The 21,732-nt window shown below is 36.3% G+C and overlaps 1 protein-coding gene across 1 annotated transcript in view; it reads right to left on the bottom strand.

Moving 5' to 3' along the window:
* Positions 1-21,732, bottom strand: part of SH3RF1 (SH3 domain containing ring finger 1) — a 79,801-nt gene that overhangs the window by 56,894 nt on the left and 1,175 nt on the right. The window lies entirely within an intron of this gene.

Below are 21,732 nucleotides of genomic sequence, written 5' to 3'. Positions count from 1 at the left end.
TGATGCATACACACTGAATTTTAGCAAACATCCTACTACAGAATTTTTACAACCAGTGTGCTAATGTACATAATTGGTTAATTAAAGTACTTCCATTCCACAGGATAAGACTTTCTACACTTAACCTCCTGATTTCACTAATTAGCCCAAAGTAAAGCATTGAGCTCTGTGGGGATATCATGCTTATTAGCAATCAATTCAAGGATAGCTAGACTTCAAAAGAAGCACGAAGCACCATGCTAAAGAGAAAAAAGTCCTATTTGCATACATGGTAGTAAATGGTAGTTAGAAGAAACCTATAAACATACCACATATATTAAGAAACATTTATTAAAGTGAATTAAAGAAATTCATACAACAAAATTTAAATAAAATTAAGAAATTAAACAGAAATTTGATTTTATTCTAATATGCATTATAACACAGAAAATCTAATGTTGAAACGATATGCTCTGTAGTGATTTAGTATGCACTTCTCTAAACTTTTATCAATCTCAGCAAACTGAAACACACGTGTATCCAAGGTATTAAAAATTGTATTATAAGATTATATAATGCAAGTAATTAAGTACTGCACATGAAAAAGGCTAAAGACAAGACTCTATGCTAGTTTAATTACAGCTTTCTGAAGTGAAAACTGTGTATTACTAAAGCTGCATACACACAGCTAGAATAAGCAAAAGACCATTTTTCTGTTTACTGAATGCATAATAGAAATACTTAAACATTAATTTAAAAGAAAAAAAATCACAAACACAGCAGGCTATACAGGTAATCTAGTTTATGCTAAAAAATACCTGTTTTATATTGCTGTAATCTACAGGGATTTTGTAACCAATTTTGCCAAGACTTGTCTGTGTTCTTTTAATATTCTGTTTGCCATTGGGAAACTTCTATTCATTCCATTTCGTCAGTACTATGATTTCCATTTCAACAAGTGTGTAGATACAATCTTCAAAAACTCATTTATAAGTAAGCAACCTTAATTTCTTGTATTACAGAGTTCATGAGCAACATATATAATTTGAAAAATACCACACAATATTCTAGTGTAAATGCCATCACTATGCAGTACTTCCATGTTTGAGAATTCTTATCATACCCACAAAGAAGATCTAAATGTGTTAGAAACCAAATATTTTGTAAGTACACAAATTATACATGCTCATTTCATTAAAAAAAAGAGATATGAAGGGTTTATGGAAAGACAGAAATACAATAGAGAGACCTGCCCCACTCACTACTTAAAAATAAATAAATAAAAATCAAACTAGGCCTCAAAATACAGCTAGAAATATCACATCCAAAGACCAGCTCTGTTTCCTACCACTAGCTAACTCATAGCAATGCAAGTCCACTACGGAAATCAGTAATCTGTAATTTCCATAAGAAACCATAGAGTCACAGAATGGTTTGGGTGACACCTTCAAGATCATTTATCTACCAACCCCTCTGCCATGGGCAGGGACACCTTTCACTAGACCAGATTGCTCAAAGCCCCATCCCCACCTGTCCCTGAACACTTCCAGTGCTGGGTCATATACACAGCTTTTCTGGGCAACCTGGTCCAATGTCTCACCACCCTCACAGTAGAGAATTTCTTCCTAATATCTAATGTAAATCGACCCTCTTCCAGTTTGAAGCCATTCCCCCATGTCCTATCACTCCACATCCTTGTAAAAAGTCCCTCTCCAGATCTCTTGTAGGCACCCTTCAGGTACTGACTGGAAGGAGCCATCTCTTCTTCAGACTGAAGAACTACAATTCTCTCAGCTTGTCCTTACAGGAAAGGTCTTTCAGCCCACTGGTAACAAAAAAAAACAAAAAACAAAAAAAAACCAAAAAAACCAAAAACCTCCCTGTGTAAAACAGTACTACTTTTAATCCTTGTTTCAGGTGTAAATTTTTTGCTAAAAGTTTAGCATTAAATAAATCATATTTAATGTATTTAATAAGTGAAAAATAATTAGCTTTGGCAAGCTTTGTGTAAATTACAACAACTGAGTTATCTATTTGCACAAGCTAGAGAAATGCATTATTTATCTTTTAGGGTACATGCATATTTCCTCATTCCAATATCTAAATGAAGCACAAGATTATTTTTTATTCCCCTTAATCTTAGGTACAAAGTAAATAAGCAGTGGACAATTATTTTTTTAAACAGGAAAAAATTATTATATCAATTTCACAGATCAAGAACTAAAGAATAATTCTCTGGAAGACACTACTACAGCAATCTAAAATGTTATTGCTTCTATTTTCTACTCCATTTTCCTGCAGAAGATTATAGTCTGTTTGGCAAGGACAATAGGAAAAAACCCATGTGCTAGCTCATCAGCAGGCACAGTTCATAACCTGCCCATTAGCCTAAGATGACTTTATCAGTAACCTTCAGCAGAAGACAGGAGTGATAACAGTTGAAATTGCCACAGATAAACCTGTCAAAGATCATGATTCAGCACACAGTGATCTGCCCAATGTCATATATTCAGCTGAAGAGCTGGAAGTCAACAGTAGCTTACAGTCATAACTACAAGACAACTTTCATTAATGCACTTTATTACCCAGGGCAAAAAATGAAGTTTCTGAATTCATCCTCTAAATTTCAGGTTTTTTCTGAGTGCTTCCAGTTCTTCCTTCTTTTCCATAATATCCAACTCCACCCAAGCCTACAAAGAGTTAGAAAAACTCCACATCTTACCAACAATACTCTCTCTGGCAATGTAGAAAATTTTCAAATACACATAATGTTATATTTTCATATGGCTGGGGAGCAACCTTGACCACAGGAACCTGAACTGAAAGAATACTTCGATATTTGGTCTAAAACACTGATCCAAGCTCACCTCTTTCAGCAAATTCAGTTGGAGTTGATTCTTTCTACCCATGGTAGTATGCTTATTTCGCTTTCTTTTAAAAAAGTATGAATTCGTCAGAGGTACTTCGTATACGTGACACTGGCTGAATGCATAATACACCAATCAATATTTATGCATGTATGAATACAATGGTTACTAAATATAGTAGTATACTGCTGGTATTGCTGTGCCTCCATGCTCACCTACAGGCTGAAGTGAAAACAACTTCTGAGTACAACCTATTATTTGTTCGAAAGGAAACTAGTGTCATCCTACCTCTGAAAACACGTTCTTTTCACAGCTTGCTACACTTATTGCAATGGACAGTAGGATAAGCTACTCTGGTAAGAAACTTTAGCAGAGAAAGCAAAAACAAATGAGTGGTATATAAAATGCATCATGACTACTGAAGACAGTCTTGTAAATCAGATTCAATCCAACTCTCCTTGATCCACTCAAATGTACTTGTTGAGAATTCCAGGCTTCAACTTCCTGTCTGCTGGGGATCTAAATGGCAATCCAATTCACTGAATATACTTCAGAAAGTATTTTTGTATGATAATATAATCTTTCCACGAAAGGCTTAGACTTCAATGGCAAGAAATAAAACTCCAAGAAAAAATGGGGAACTAATAAAAGATTATTTGTTGTCACTCTTCTCCACAAAAACTTAAATATTTGCATCACCTCTCATATAAAGAAATACAACTTGCTGTAAGTTTATCCACCAAGTGAATGACTATTAAGAAACTAAAAATTCTTATATGATAGTAACATATTAGCCTTTTCCACAGTTGTTTACAGAATGTGTACACTGAAACTTACACACTTAAAGAAAATAAGCAATACCAATTTTGCCACAATAGAAATTAGTACTTAATCCTTTCCCACTACTACTAAAGTTAAACATTTTTAAGAGCCATGTTTAAATAATGTATTAACACATAACAAAGACCTGAAATCTTGAAGGATCCAGTGGTTCTTTCCTTATTTATACCATCAAATATTACAATTAAACCTAGTTTACAGCCTTCTTCATCTACATATTAATTTATAAATAAGACCGGTCCATTCAAGATGAAAGTGGAAATTTGCCTCGTCAATCACTGCCACACCTACAAATAATTTAGGGACAGGAACTACAGGATAGCTCATTGCTTCTGTCCCAGTAATTTCCAAAATAATCTGTAGTCGGAAATATTAACTAAAAGAAGCAATTTCCACAGTAGCTTGGAATCCTAAGTTCTCCCTGTCTGACACATCAGGTTTTAATCAAAGAAAGATTTCTCGTTCACATCTGTCAATGAATATTTAATCTCACATTATTTGATACTATCCAGCATTCAGTTTTTAAAAGTTCATAGTAAAATAATCTTAAATCAATTTTGAGTATTGAAACTACAAATTCTTTTGAAATACCAACACAATACTGAAAGCAAATATAAATCATCTTACTAAAAATAAGATGGTATGGGGGCTCAAAGTGCCACATGGCACTGACTTGTTCACCCAGCCAGCATGCTGACAGCTCTTACCCTTCCACCTTCTCTTTGAGCTAATGAAATAGACTGATCCTCATCTGAGAAATCCACGTTAATCTAAGTACTGGACAGTCATTCATTGGAAATTTGTTTTCTTAAAATTTTGCCCTCTAAGGTCACTGAGATGCTTTTCATGAAGCAAGAAAAAGAAAAAGCTCAAAATTTTCAAACTCCAACAAAAATAATTTTCTTACTGTGAGTCAAAACTTGCTTAACATACAAGGAATTTTGGAAACACTTAACCTACAATTACTATTCAGTCTACAGATGATCTTCAGCTATGGCTAAAGACTTTTGTGCCTGATTAAAATTTTCACTTTTTACTTACTTCATATCTATTTCAAATCTATTATATCATAATTTCAGCATACGTCCACTAGTGGCACTTAAAATGCTCACCCATATTGAGCACTTAAAGCAATTACACCTTTAAGAATTAAGGAGAAAAAAAATCCTCCATGCTGATTTAGAGGCATCTGTTGTAAAGTAATAGTAAATGTGGCTTCTTGAATCGGAGATGTACAGTAGCCCTGGTAGCTGTTTTACTTCCTCTTCATTTTCTCCTGACCTTTTGCAATTGACTCAAATAACTATTTTTCCTTTTCTGGCATGTCCTGCATGAGAGTAGAGATGACTTACAGCTCTTCAGCCTGTAGCTGGGTGGACAGTGTCCACTTCCCACAAGTAAGAGCTGAAGTCTACAGCCCCACATACTGAGAATAAAAGGCCTATGTATTTTGGGAAGTACTCAAGACACTGAAATACTGGGTAGAGGTTTTTTGCTGTTGTTACTTTAATTGAATGTCCTATTTTAAAGGGGGGGGGGGGGGGGTGTTTTTGAAGAAAAAACAGCTTTTGAAGGAATCCTTAAAGTAATCATTTTACTCTAGAGAGGTTTTCATACTGTGAATACCAGTGGACTAACTAGTCTTCTGCAGCTCAGGATTAGTTTCACTCAGCTGTGAAGAGGCAGTATTTCAGACACCATTTTTCAGAGGTACCTATGGGTTACCTGCAGTGGATCTCTGTGGAATATCAATCATTGGTAAACCAAAATTACAGTTCATATATGTGATCAAAGCTGCAGTATCTGGCATCTTAACAGTCAAGTGTTAGTCAGTCTATCAAAAGACAGTAAGAATATAAACACAGTTGGATCAGAGAGAAAAAATTTGATGTTGCCCAACCAACAGTAAAAACAGGTTTCTGCAGAAGAGTGTTATGGGACACATACACTCCCTGCTGCAAAAAATATGCCTAAAATAAGTTTCAGAAACTAGCATTTAAATTAAGACCTCACAAATAACTGTCATGGAATGCACATTGAATTTCAACAAGAGCAAGTGTGAGGCGAGGATTCCATTAATAAACCTTATCATTAAATCTAGTATGATTAAGTCTACCCTCACAAAGGCTAGTGCTTATTAACAGATTTTCCCATCTCAGCAACATATTAGCTTAAGAGGTAGATGAACAGCTTATTTTTACTGTTAAAATGCTGGAGGCAAAATTTAGTTTTTGACAGCAACAGCAACTCTGATGTGCCTTGGTGGCACATTTCATTGCAATGTTATCGTTACAAACCGGAAAATCCAAACACTGAAAGCACACACTGGAAAATGCTGGTGGGATATGCTTAGCATTTAACAGTCTTGTCTATTCAAGGATGATTCACTTCAGAGAAGCTTCCAGCACAATGTCACTTGGAATAAGAATATCTCCTAATTTTGCCAGCCTTGGACTAAGCAACATCCAAAGCAGAGTAGTGATGTGAGCTATACTCCAGTGTTTGGGTTCCACCACCAGCCAAGAACAGGCTGGGCCATACACTGGTAACAACCTTGGCAGCACTCTCCTCCTCTTCCAACACTGCCAATACTAATGAAACAAAACTAGACTCAAGAGGTTTCTTAGAAACTTGTTGTTAATGCTGCCCAGCTGGAACTATCTCTAATGCTTGTACTAATTATTCCTGAGTAGATTAGACCAGAGAGTGCCAAGCCAGTCCAGCAGTCCTTTCTGTGCACACTCTGCTGGGTGACCACATTTCCAAACTCAAAATCACATTAAATGGTTCACACCAACAGAAATTGAAACAAAGCCATGAGTTTAAAAACCATTATAGCTACATTAAAACAATCATCACTGATGCACCCCAATTACAAGAGATTAAAAATACATAAACTCAAGCAATACATAAAAGTAATTCACATAAAAAAATAATCACCTGATAAATAAAAAAGTAGAAGGCAAGCAGTAAAATACACCCATGAAAACCCAAGTTTTCTCTTTTATTTGAAGTATTGCACAGAGTAAACGGAGAATGTGCAAATGGAACAAAGGGATGGTTTCCACACACCATCAGTACAGCTTTCCAGGGCCAATGTTTTATATGGCCCATTACAGGCCCTTTCACTCCCTCATCTGCATGCATGAAGTAGAACAGTTATTCTTCATCTAGAGCCATGATGAGTATGTACTCGTACTTCTCAATAACACTATGTTTGTGGAGCCTCAGTTATTCTCTCTCCTTGGAGGTAGAAGACTGAGGCTCTATATTACTATTTCAAAAGAGATACAAAGTAATATTACACTGCTCAGTAATTCTTCTCAAATACAGAATTACTACTAAGCTTTCAAACACTTTGTGCAGTAAAAAGCAAACAAAATTCAGTCTTTTTTTAAATAATCTTTTACTACCACCTATAAAGAACATACCTGAATAGGAAAAAGTCTAGATACAGTGTGCAAGGTCATATGAAAAACCGAAGTACACATACATCTCACTGTACTTTGATATTGCTATTTTGAAGGGAATAACAGTAAACTAAAATTACTACTTTTGTTATTTTTTCCTTCAAATTCAATAGCAGTCATATAATCCCCACAGGACCACAGAGATACAGCACACCTGAAACATAATATTCAAAGTTATGTATGCTTCTAATGCTGCCATTTAAAAAGCCATTTAATTTGTAAAAAACCCCCTTAATCTATGATTTGCCAAATATTAGTTTATTTCAAGACAATAATGCTCCAGCATCTGAAAGCTTATCCCAAGAGATACTATTTTCTCATTAAAAACAGAAGTCAGAAACAAACTATTTTCTCCTAAATTAAACTCATCTTTACATGAGGAAAATGAGAAATATCACAGCTAAGCCAACACAAACAACAAATGTTATGTTCCCCATCTGACAGTCAAAAAGTAGAGGAAAACCACACTTTGAGCCACGGTTAATTAAGTGCTTTCTAGACAAAATATGCAATCAGAACTATTTTATCTTATCAAATTGGCTGTGGATACAACCAAGGAGATTAAGAAACAAAAAGAAAGAAGGTTCTACTTCCATAAAAAGCATCATTCATACCTGGAATACATGATCCAACACAGCATGAGCTCTTACCACCAAACCACAGACGTCCTGGCATGGATTTCCTCTAACCTCTACTGCAGCACTGAAAGTGATGACAAAACAACTCTCTGGCTCAATGACCCCAGCATTCGCCTGGGATGTGAACAGTTGGGTTTTAATCCTTTTTCCAGTGAATATTTTATTTTCACAGAGCAGAACAACTTCAGTTGTTCCCCTTTAGAAAGGGGGCCAAAATTCTACATGATTAAGCCACTACAATCACTGGTACCAATCTTCACAGCACATTAAATACTGAACCAAAGGCTGAATTACCTTAATTAAGGTGATTTACTTAAGGGAGATTTAATGCATACTGACAAAACGACAAAACAGGGACAACATGGGACTTCTATATCCAGTACAATTTTTTTCAATGCTTTTTTGATAACATTGCATGCAAACACAAAAATCAAAGAGATAAAGTACAAAATATCTGTTAGCCCTCAATCTAAATGGCTAGCCAACATTCCTAGGTCCTTGCTGACTCAGCTTCATTAGAAAGACAATTAAATTCAAAATAATATTTACCAAGTATATTCATAAAATCATGATTCTTTCCAAAACTAACATGACTGAGAAACAGGACCCTTTGCAATTTGTTGTTTTTTGTTATCAGAAATTACTGTGCTCCCCAGAGTATCATCTGTGGCCTTGATGGTTCATGCAAAGCTCTGATGTATTTCTTCCTTCTTGTTAACTCTCTCACAAAAATTCCATTTTTCTTCAGGCATGCACCAGCAACACAGCTCTGCTATTTATGGTCAATTTTATCAGTCTTCATAGAGTAGTCTTCCCTGCTCCAGACTTATTGTGCTGATTGATGCCTTTAGCAGCAGCTTTATTGCTTCAGCTACCAAAGACCAGTGTGCCTCTAATGAAGGATATCTACTGCACTTACTGATTTTTACCAGATTTGTTTTTATGGAAGCCAATAGCACTCCTCTGTATTCCAACAGAATATTTTCCAACATATATTTAAATATCAAAGTTCAAAACTGCTTTTTTATTTCTATAGTTACAAGATCCTGAAAAATATAAACATAGTGAGTGTTTAGACCACTTTGGACAGATTTCATCCATTACATTTTTTATGCTGAACAGACAAAATAAATCTGCAAAAAAGTACTCTTGTTTCAAAACACAGAACAAATCACATGCTATTTCATCCACCAAGTACCACTACTAAGACATTCAAATTCATTTATCCTGCAAAAACCAAGTACCTTCTCCAAAAACAAAACACAGTTTGGCATCTAGTGGCATACTCAGCCTAAACTTCAGTAACTGTAATCCACACCCAAAGCCAGAGCTCTGTGGTACTGACAAAGCCCCAATAATTTGACGCCAAGTTTGGTGCTCTTTTGCAAAGAAAAAAGGTTTTCCTTAAGTTAAAAAAGCCACACTCTCACAAAAATTTCATTGCCTCTACCTCTTTCCCCAAAACGAAACATGCTGAAAGAATATGAATCTCAGTTGATAAACATATTTATGCATTCAAGTCTAGAAAATTAGTGCCTAACTTGATTTTGGTTTATATGAAATCTTAAAAATTCTTACTAATATTCTAGCTTTGAGCACCAGATGTACTTGACTACCCAAGAATTAGATGCTGTACCCAGGAAGACACAGGGTGCTAACCTTACAGTAGTCAGAAGAGAGAGCACAATAATTTCCTAAACTAAACTGCAGCCAGTGTCCAGATATGAGGGTGAAGTTACCTGTTTAAGCACAAAGAGTATTCCTCCAACATTACACGGTATCTTATACAAACAAAACTTACTAATTTCTGAGAGGAACAACTTTAAGGTTTTCTTGAAACACGCAGTGTGGAATACTGGAATACTTTGTTTTCCATTTACAATAGGTGAGACTATGCTGTGGTTACTGCATACTGGGCTAAAAGGTTTTTTGAGCTGTAAGACAAGCCCAACTACAATGAAGTTAGTGTGTGGTTTGGTTCAGATAAATCACTTTGAACTTCAATCTGGCTGTGTGCAACTGGGCTCCAATCTGACTGTATCAAAGTGAAGCAGCACTGAACTACTTTGTAAAAAGACAAAAAACTTCATACATTCAGAGGTTTCTTCCAAGGACTGTACCTCTGAATATTGTAAGTTCATATCTTCCATGACTGCAAGTACAAAACTGTCTCTAAAATAATTTTTAACCATTTCTAATATAAGTGCTTACTTGTGAACAGAGCAGTACACTACAGACAAAAATATACACCCACCTAGGCCACCACAGCCTACGAACCCCAAGAAAACAGGCACAAACTTCATCAACAAATCTATCTCAGTAACTCATGTAACTCCCAACAATATCAAAAAATAAGGTACTGTGTGGTAGAGCCTAACTGCAGACCTTCCAAAAATCTCTAGAAGGAATAAGGATGCCACATTACATAAAATTTTACTCAGAGAATATTTTTAAAATGGCACTTTTTACACAAAATTCAGATTGCTGCAGGGGGAAAAAAAAGGAACAAACACTTCCTGACAGTTGAGCTGGTTTAACTCATACCCACATCTTCCTTGGATTCTTTTAGTGCAAACTCAGAAAATTTGAAACAAATATTATACGTTTTTAAAAAATGTCTCCCTACCAAACACTACACATGCAATTATGAATATTTGTTTTTTAACTGTTTAAGACATGGTATTGAATATTTTATTTTTGCATAGGAAAACCCACACCAGTCAGTGTATTGACTGCAGAGGATAATCAGTTTCTCTTCTATGCCATTTGAAATAAATTTTGATGTCTTTCATGCTGTTCCATTAAATGGTAGGTTGATAAGAAACAAATAGGAAAGCATAAATGACATCAGTTCCCTGCTGCAAGCAACACAATTCTGAATTGAATATATGAAAAAGTATAATTTCCTGAGAAAAGAGCATAAACCTGCAACAGGAGCTGAAGTCAGAAGTTTTCCTTGACCCTTACATTTCTTTCTCGGTTCAGAGATTTCAGTACAAGATAAACATTTATTGAAATTTTAAACTACTTTGGGAACCCATTTCCAGAAACAGCCCACTAGTTATTCTATTTCTGCACTGAAAAACCAATTCCCTTATTAGTTAAAGTAAACAAAATACCCCTTACAGAACAAAACCAATATTTCTGAAACCGTAGTTCTGGAACGACAGCTCTTTTAATTATATTTCGAAAAGGTGAGCTGCTCCAACAGACTGAAAGGATACTGAAAATATTCCATTGTTCTTCTTGGAGAACACGTACCATAAAATCCATTCTTCTTATCATCATGACTGAACTCAAAACAACAGATTGTGACCATGCTCCATAATGCTGGCATTTAAATCCTTATTTTCAGTTACTACTAACTGAATGAATAGGCAAACGACTGAGGAAACATGGAAGCAAGGTGAAAGAAAATGTCATCAAATCAAAACAGCCACAGATTATGTTTAATTTTTCTTCCTTTTTTGAGAATTGTTTTCAATTTCCCAGCAATTCCTAGGACACTAGGCCCCCTTTTCCTATATTCTGTTTGAGTTCATTGAACAAAGTGTTAGAATCTGTAGCTGTATTGGTTCTATAAGAACAGTAAGAATACATTATTAGTAAAAAAACAGACATTTTCAAAATCCTATGGAGAATCTCAAAGTTCTTGAGAGATATGCCAGAGGTAATCCTCAAAGTTCAGAATGGAAGTTCTTCGACCATTTTGGAACTGTACTAGTCTAAATGTCACATAATACATGACACACTATTACATAATAAACAATGAAAAATAAAATACACAGCATTTAAATACACACATACTGAAGGAAACTAGATGGCATGTGAGTCAAAACACTTTGATTTCTTTCTCACCTCTTGTCTAGCCAACACCTCCATAGCAACTTTTCTATTTTGATGCTCTCCAAAACCTTCCTCAAACATCAAGCTACCTCTTCAACTTGCTCCTGCAGAATTTCCCCCTCACCAAGTCTCTAAGTCAATTCCAGTGAGTCAAGAGTCATTTGCTTGATGCCATTTCCTCTATTATTTTATCTAACTGGTTCATTGCTATGTTCTAAGCCTACTACCACAGTTTGTTTTCTTTCAACACCACTGTCCCTCTTCCTTCCTTATTACTTGACCATTTGGGTCTTTATCACCTATCAGTTCTGAAATGTCTCTGCTTTTCAGTCATCTCCTCTCAGAGGCCTTCCACCAGGCTTCCAATGAGATAAGTGATTGCTTTCATGCCTCAAGGCTAGCTGAGTACTCAGCTCTTCTGCCACCCTCTCCAAACATATGGTCATCCTTTCCATCTCCTGGACCTGGTTTGATTCCTACATTGGAACAAGTTCCCAAGGGAAGTGGTGGAATCATCATCCCTGGAAGTGTTCAAAAAACAAATGGATGTGGCACTTCATTACATAGTTTAGTGGTCATAGTGATATTCAGTCAAAAGTTTGACTTGATGATCTTGGAGGACTTCTCCAGTGTTAATGATTCTATGATCCACTTCCTCTGCTCCCACTCTCTCATGCTCTATAAACATGTCTGGCAGGCATCCTCCTGTTAGATTTAATTCTTCCACTACATACAGCTTTTCTTTAATTCCTCCAACTCCACTACCTCAGGAGCTATGCCCAGGAGACAGATACAAGTTCAGCTCAGCAGTGTAACAAGAGCCAAAACTGAACAGAAGCAATATACAGACTGCAGTGGTGACCAAGGCCACATTATCAGCATAATGTTCTTTGCAGTCTTTAAATTCTGGTCCATACACTCCCAATTGCCTGAAAGACTTATAAAAATAGCTTGTGAAATAACTATGAGGAGATTTTAATCTGTATATGCACAATAGCAAGGAAACAAATTGTTATTTTTATCTACTTTATTCTATATCTAAAATTTAACCTCATTGTATTGGTTTGTAAACCAGGAACTAATGCATTCTTTTTTAAAAATCCTTTATTCACTCTTCCTCTCCCCAAACAAAGTGATAGTCATTTGAATTTTTTTCCTCAAGTTGTAAGTACTAGTGGTAGTGCATATAGTGAATGGAAATTCTGATCAGCATTTCTCAACTTTAAGATCTGTCTTCTGAAAGATTATCTATTCATCTGCTTATTGACTATCCTCGCCCTGCTTAGTCCCAAGACCTAAGAGGATTACAGAACCTGGTGGCAAGGCTGAAGGCTTGTTAACTTAATAATGCTGTGGATTTAAAACTGCGTTAAATTAAACAGGTTTTGAAAATGGCTTAAGTCTGTTAGTGTGGATAAGATTTAAGACTCTCCTGTCTTTATCTAGCTCATGGGAAAGACCATGTGAGATAGAAGGGCACTGGCACACATGAACAAGTGAAGGTCCATGAGACATTGATTCTCTTTTAGCAAGCTCTCAGTTTCAGCATAAAAGCTTCTTCACTACTCAGGGGCACATTACGACAGTGTAGTGAACTCTACTAGATTTGTTTAAAATAAGTTTCTAGAACAGCCATGCCCTATGTATGCCAACTCAGATTGTCATCTGGTTATCTTTGACAATTTTTCATTTTAACACTTTTTAAAGTCAGGAGTGTTTCATTCTCACCCATTTTTTAAAAATATAAATAAAGACAATAACTTAAAGGGCTAAGATAGCTTACCAAAAAAATATAATTGAAGAGACATGTTTCAAGTTATTCAGTATTGATGTTCTGCCACCCCTATGCAAGTAAGACTACATTCATTCTCTTGAGTTCAGCAGCTTGAAAGTTTCAAGGAAATAAGTACTTCTGTCTTTAATCAGAGCTTTTCAAAAGTTTGTCTTAGAACTGTGAACTAGAACTTAGAACTGTGGTTCACACAAGGTAAAACAGTGGTTCAGTTCTTTAAAAAGCTTTCAACGCACATGTATATTTTGAAAGCTTAGATGCTGAAAAGAGGAAGTCAAGAGAGGTAATATGCACATCTTTCCTTTACAAGAAAAGGAATGTTATCTCATCTTTCTGCAACACTAATGCCATGAAATAAAATCTGTTTTATTAACAAAGAAATGCTAAAGACTTAGAGCACTTCAGGTGTTATGAAGTCCAACAAGACACTTGATGCCAGACTTATCTTCTGGACAGCACTGGCAGTAGTCCTTCACTTCAGAGAGTTTAAATATTCTTTAAATATTAATATTTAAACAACACTGAAATGCTTACCTTTGATCAAAATGCATTTATTATTAATGGCATACTTCCCAGCTAGAAACTATTACTAAAAATTAAGCTAAAATTACTAAAAATAAACTAAAAATTACTCTTTGCACATTTAGCGAATATAAAAATGGACTATCTATATATAAACAAACTATAAACTAACTATACATAGACAAACAAACAAGCAAAAAACCCAAACAGAAATTCACACTATATTCAAAGAATTAGATGTGGAAAGCCAAGCTTATCAGCAATATTTCAAACAGAGTTACTGTGTGAGAGGGATGGCATACAAGAGCATCTTATCCTCATTTGTAGGAGATCAGACACATCATTGCAGGTTCTGGCTTTTTAATACTTGAAAATTAAATGCTTATGCTGGGGGCGGGGTGAGGGAGGGGGTGGTAGAGGGGATTAATCAAGAACCAAGTAAAATAGGAACAAAGACCTAGACAAGAAATTACTTTAAATTCTGAAATGTTTTTACTCTTACACTACAAAACTTTACTTTGGACAATAAATTATATACTTGATTGCCACAAGTGTAAAATGAGAGTCACAGCCCAAAGCTTCTAACAGTACAGAGGATTGCTCATATGCACCACAGTTGACTTTTGTGAACCTAGCAGGCTCAGATTCGGAGACACTGTGGCAACAGTGACCGTAAATGAAACATTGATGTCTGTGTTTCACTCTTCCTGCAACTGGAGAACCCAGTAGGTTTCCAGGAAACATCGAATAACATTTTAAAGATATGTATATAAGCATCACATGTCTGAAGAATTCCAAATACTGGATTCGATTTCTCTCTTTGGAGTGATTTTCCTTATCTCCAGAGCATCTGACTCCCAACGATTTCCTGTTGTTTTAGAGGATGCAAATGTGAGAACAGATTTTACCAATTGCCTCTTGCTGACCAGCTCAGGTTCTCCACCCAAACTGCATGGCAACCCTGGCAATATCCATGGGAAAGGGATAAGTGGCATGCCCAGTGCAGCAAAGCTCTAAGCAGGATGAGTGCCAGTGTTCAGTCCGACAGCCAGAGGACAGTACTGTCATCTTCCCCTCTATACCCAAGAAAGATAAGGAGCGTATAAAAGAGCACTTGGATGTGCGACTCTCCCACCTCAGGACCCCTTTCTAAATTTAATCCAGCTCACCTCAAAGCAGCAATTCTCAGTCCAAAAGATAAAAATCCTACTCTCCAAAAAGACTCTGATTTAGTGAAAAGAAAAGGATTTGATCTAGTTCAACTGACCAAAGAATTCACTACTGATTTTCCAAGATGAGTTTTTCTGTCTAACACAGAGGGATCTGATAGGAAATGAGGTTTAACAGATGCACACTTTTCCTCTGTGAAGGCAGTAACAAGGTGTATGCATGAACAGGGCTGACCAGATGATATTTCAGCTTTAATTACTGAGACACATTCTTACCCACACTACAATGAGGATACAGTCAGTGATTTAAAGGAGAAGAAAAAGCAAAAGGAAGAATAATCCCAGTAGGCTAGGCAATATAGTAATATTAACTTATACTTTATGATCTTCTTGCATTTGGCAGAGCTTCATCACACACACTACAAGATTGTACATAGTCCATATACCACAGGAGAAAATTTTCTTTGTTATTGTTTATCTTTTGTTCCTTATGTCTGACACACAGTCATGGAAAAATGGGACACAAGGTAAGAAAACTAGATGTTTTCTTTTTCTTGGAAGTAGTACAGTAAGATCAGAAGCAGGAGATCGTTTGAATAAAGGACAACAATGGAGCCAAAGAAAAGCCCAAGGAAGGTGTTATGTGTATCATAAGGGGAAGGCCAAATGCACTGCAAGGGGAAGTTCACCAAAAGAAAGACAAACAACTGATCATAACAAGTTTCCAGTTTTATTATCACAGCTGTAGTTAAAGTTGCAGTTTCTGCAGTTCCTATCCATGCACTAAACACTGAAATTCCATTAAAAAACATTTCACTCAGTTAAAGGAGAGGGGACAAGAAGGATTTCTGGCTGACCCCATCACAACCAACTCTTCATACCATACACGATGCCTATTAAGCTACCAAATGCATTGCAGAAAGCCAGACACTATGCATGGAGAACCACAGCAATAGCAACACTGACTGACTTTTCTAACCCCATCCTGGATCGCCAACGTAAAGCAATTTTTTTGGTATTTTTTTTGGTAATATGAGAAAAAAAAACAAGGACTTTTATTCTCTCTTTTAAAAAACTGCTTCCTTTCACAAGCCCATTAAAAGTAAGGGCTTGAGACTTCCTTTTTATGCAGAACTTTAAATGTTCTGAATGATCAAAGCTTTTTGAGTAAGGCAACTCACTGGCCACATTAAAGTCGAGGAAAAAAGACACCATTTTATTTCATATAGGTGGTTTTAAACAAATCTACATAGACAGAGGAATATTAAACTGGAAAATGAAGGAAAATAGACATCCCTCTCTTCCACATGAAGATGCCAAAAAAAAAAAAAACCCAAACTTAAAAAAGAAGCTTTTCGACAAATATAAAAGGGATTTCAGATTTCAGTATCCTATGCAAATAATGTGGACTTACTTTTAGTTTATAGATCAGTTTACTTCAAAACCTAATTGTTTTCTTTTTATAAAAGGATTACACTAGTTTGACAGCTAATTAATATTTTATCAATATTAATCAGTGTTCATTGGCAGGTTCAAGATAGCTATGTTGGTTCAAAGTATGGAATTAAACATTTCTGCATTACCAACACAGTTTACTCTAGATATTCTCTTTTCATTCTTTTCAAAACACACTCAAATCTACACACCAGTGTGCCAGTCAGATGCAGACCTTCCTAGCTGAAGGGTTGACTACCACTTACACAGATGTTTCAAGTGTCTGGATTTTCCTCACTGAGGTATTCATGAGATTTCCTATTAAACATCCAAACAAAATTAAATCGTCTTAACAATGTAACACTAAGCATTGCACCATCTTTGAGACAGGAAATGGATTATGAATAGTTCACCAGTAATGTGGAAGTCAATGATTTAGAATTAACAGCAGGATATACTGACCTCAACTGAGACTGTGGAACCATTGTAAAACAACCATGGATACATCCAGTATTTTAAAAAAGTCAATGCCTGCCCTGGAAAGCATAAAGTCTAAATAGTGAGTCAAACAAAGAAAGTACTATCAGTCATATCTGCAGATGGGAAACAGAGGCACAAAGAGCTTTGAGTGACTCTGTGCAAGGTCATAAAGGATGTTTGCAGCAAAGCCAGGAACTGAGCCCGGAAGCTCTCCATCCTAGCCTAATGCCTTTGGATACAGAGACAGTTCTTCCTTTTGCTTAGCCTCCTTCTCTAACTAATTATTTATCTCTGAAAGGGAACGCATTAACACCATGAGAGTAAGCCTACTTTCATTTTATATTTATGATCTCCATTATGATCTTCATTAAATTTTCTCTAGTTTCACATAGGATACAACAGTGTTACACAGAAGTAATTAAAACTGTACAAGCAACTGTGAACATAAGGAGCGCAATGTAAACATAAGAACAGAATCTGGTATCTCAGCAAGCACGAAATGAAACAAAAGCATGCATATATGATTTGCAAAGACTTCACAAAATATTTTCTAATGATCACCCTAGAACATGAATAGCTGTCTATCACCAAATTGTCAAATGTTACTTGGGAGCTTCCCTCCCATTCCGTCTTCCTTCCCCACATTTATATGCTGAGCATGACGCCATATGGTATGGAATAACCTTTTGGTTGGGGGGATCAGCTCAAAATCAGGTACCATCAAGTAATGATTCTCCAGTCTATGATCAAAAATAGCAATCATGGAACTAGCTGCATTAGCCACTGTATTTTGCATATTTCTATAACTACTTTTCCGTTTAAATGGGTATACTTTACAATCTGATCTATTATGACAATGGGAACCTCCTGTAAGACTACCCCTCCAGCAGACCTTTACTGATACATTTCTTTGTATTATTTTATTCCACTAACTCTTGTTCCAAGATAATTTAAACAGCTGTTCCGATCTACACCTGCTGCTACATTTGGCAATCCCCATATTTATTTACAATAATGTAATAAAGTTATTGATCTATTAATGCATATTTTCAGTCCTATTGTTATTTTCTAGCCTAAAAGGTTTCTTTTGATACTTAAGTTCTGCCAGGATCTCCATAGTCCAACAAGAGCCAGGACTATAAAAGCAGCAGCTGTTTTGGCTCCTGTCAAATTTTTGCAACCTGCTCAAAAGTCAAACGGCGAGAGCTGCACTCTGAGCTCTAAGGATAAAAGAAAACTGATCGCTTACACCATCCATTGAGTCTGACAGAGAAGCCCAAACCTGCTTAAGTCCACACAGACCAATAGGTGGCCCACTGTTCCTATTGCCCCATTATCACATACTGGGGCAAAGTCAAACACCATGGCTACAGGTGGAAAACCTGGCTCCATTTATTTTCCCTTCTACCATTACAACTGTTTCAGCAGTTCCCAGGCAAGCCTGCTGGATAACAAATGACCACTGTTTCAGCAGTATAGATACAGGAATTTTAAAATTTAGTATTGCTTTCCTTGGTAAACAAAGATGAAAATGGATGCATGGGTTTACATGACACGGCACCACTGCTAAGCATTAGCAGAAACTCATGAAACAATCTTCTGTTAGTGGGTTTTTCTTTCCTCCTCAGTGTAAAAGAATTTATCACAAACAACTCAGATACTCAGATACTAGTGGCTGTAGCCCCCTTCAGTGCCTAAAGGAGCATTTTCCAATATGCTGTTATGATTCTTTACCCACTCAAGTCGACTTCAATGAGAATGGTATCTCCAGAGGTTTCTAGAGTCTTTCCAGAATAAACACAACCAAAAAGAGAAAGGACTTTCACACTGCACTGTAATATTTCTTTACAAGATTTTCCATAGACATACAGTGCAATAATCTCAAATTACACTATCAATACTGACTCAGCATAAGCATCAACTCTATCGGGAATGGCCCAACTTTTGAGCTATTCATGCTTTTCTTCTGTTAATGGAGATCATTTGAATTCTTCTCTTAGCTCTTCCTGCCTACATTTGGTCCAGAAAACAGCTGAAAACTTTATTTTACAAAATATTTTCAACAGTGATGAGATCTCAGACTATCTAGACAACTCTCTTCTAGGTTCTGTGGAAAAGATAACCCTAACTTCAAAAAGTTGGACTATAAGCAAACTAGACTTAGTATGACTTAGGCAAGTACAAATTCAAAGGAAAAGTTAAACATGGATCATCTTTTAATCTAGAAGAGAACAGCTCTCCAACATCTAGCAACATACACACGCAGCTACATTTAAGACTCCTGCAATATGCATACCCTTGGTAAAACTGCCATAAGGAACTTAGGATAATTCTTGTTTGACACACTCTGTGAAAATGAAAAAATTATTAACATGAGCATAAACATAAGAGGGTGAACCTTAGCATTTCTGAATGCTCATTTGAAGGAAACAAGGCTCGTGTGATCATGCAGTCCCTCAACAGCCCTCAATAAACTTGCTCCTGATGACCAATCCCAAGCAGATTTGACAGTAGGCTGTGGCTCTTACAGCCCTTCCAAACTGTCAACCTAGCTGAAGGTTTTTATTTGAAAAAAAAAAGGAGAAAAGTATTAAATTCACATCCATACCAGAGAGGAAGCTGCAGTATGTGTATAACTGTTTGTTGTCCCAGGCAAGCTGGCTGCCTAGAACAGAACTGCTGGGCAGACAGCAAACACAAGTTTTCCATCAGGTGCAGCAGGATCTGCTGCCTTTTCCAAGCCATTACAAGGGAAAGGCACAGGAGGCTTTATATCTCAAAACAGCCAGGGAACAAAATAGATTAAGTACTTGCACAGAGAATTGCTGTTGTTACAGCAGTGAAAGCTTTGAGAGGCTACAGAAAGAAACAGGGTTATTCTAGTGGGGGAGATACTAGACACAAGATTTGTTAATCCTCACCACCCACCCAGCTTCATTAGTTTTAAGACTCAAGGAACCATTTGCTTGTTATTGCCATGTGTCACCACATACATAGAGGGAATTCAATATACTGTGCAATTACAGGGCTGGCCACTCCACAGTCATTGATACAGTTCAGGAAATCATGCTGCAGTACATGCTGTATTAACCTTTTCTGAAAATTATGGCATTCTCTGAAAGGGTATTTATGAGCTTAGTATTACTTCAGGGTATAAGCACAATGTTTATGACTTGACAGCCCTCATCCACATTCACTTCATTTAACATAACAGCAACTTTCATTTACTAGTTCCCCTTCAGCAAAATTAGTTTAGGAAATTTGACTCTGTCACTCATCTAGAAACAGAATTTCCTCTTCAGTTCCCAGGGTGAAACTGTATTTGCAAGCATCTTTATGTTAGAGTTAGCAAAACAAATAGGGCATTCATTTCAACACTGACTATTTTAATGGCATTTTGCTTCTCAGACTTTTTTTTTCCCAAAACCACTTTTCATATAGAAAACGGAAAAGCAGTTCATATCTCCACTTTCTTATCCATCAAAGCTGGTCCATGTTCTTAAAAGTACTGGCTTCCTGGTAAAAAAGGCTCTGAACAAAGTGGACAAATGATGAGACCATCATTTTTCCCTGTCTCCCAAAGGAAAGAAGGCACAAGAATGTCTCAAACTCCAAAACCAATGATGGACTAAGACTTACTGTAAAACACTGAAAACTCTCACTAATATACTATGAGTATCATTTAATTGCATGAGGAATGCATATGGTCACAGTTCTAATGACACATGGTACAGCATAAGCTGAAGCAACCTTCTATGTGTTATCACTTTCTACTCTGCACAACATCTGGAAATGCAAATGTTGCAAAATATGATACTATAGATCACTAAAAAAAAGAAAATATTCCATATTCAAGTTACTTTGTCTAATAAGGCTTTGAGAAACTCTGAAGTACAGTCCTTCAGGTACAGTGTTGCACTGGAAAACTTTCTGGAGGAGAAGCAGTCTCTGAAAATATACAGTTATTTACAAAGGTCAACACAAAATCTATAAACAAACTGTAAGGGTTTTTTGCTTTCAGTTGAAGAGCATTTGTAAATGCAAGGTATCATAATACTCTAAAGTTCTGGAGAAGACTACATTGGATACGGCTGATGCTTCTTTGCAGTACTTTTTAAAGATACTACATTCTGGAAAGAAAACTCACCAAGAACGCAGAAACAAACCACTAAGACAAAAACTCCACAGATCACCTTCTCTCCTCACAAATTAATATACATACAAAACAAAACTCATCAGCAGGAAGTGAGCTGATAATTATAATTTCTATATTCTAAAGTAAATAATCTAATGAGATCTCTAGCAAGCAGAGAAAGCAATATCACCTAATGGAAAAAAAACTGTATTTTAAATCCTTATGTAAATTTTACAGGTGTATCTAAGCTCTTTTGGAGAGATTCCAATCATGTCAAGTACAACTGAGGAAAATCAGTGTTAGGCTTCCTTCACTGGTAAGTAAACTAAATAATTCAGATACACTTGAAAATAAAGACTAGTTCCTGCCAAAAATATGTTCAAGTCCACTTCTTGGAACGCCTTGCAACATTTCATAAAAATTGAATAAACTCCACAAGACGTAAACCACCCAAACCATTCAGAAACTCCACTTTAAACACAGGAACCCAAACAAACTGGGCAGCAAAACCTTTCAGAGAATCTGTCCTGCTTTGTCATTAGATAAAGCAGAGCAAGGTC

This window comes from Cinclus cinclus, chromosome 5 (genome assembly GCF_963662255.1).
Source record: "Cinclus cinclus chromosome 5, bCinCin1.1, whole genome shotgun sequence".
NCBI lineage: Eukaryota > Metazoa > Chordata > Aves > Passeriformes > Cinclidae > Cinclus > Cinclus cinclus.
This window is presented reverse-complemented; position numbering and strand designations above follow the sequence as displayed.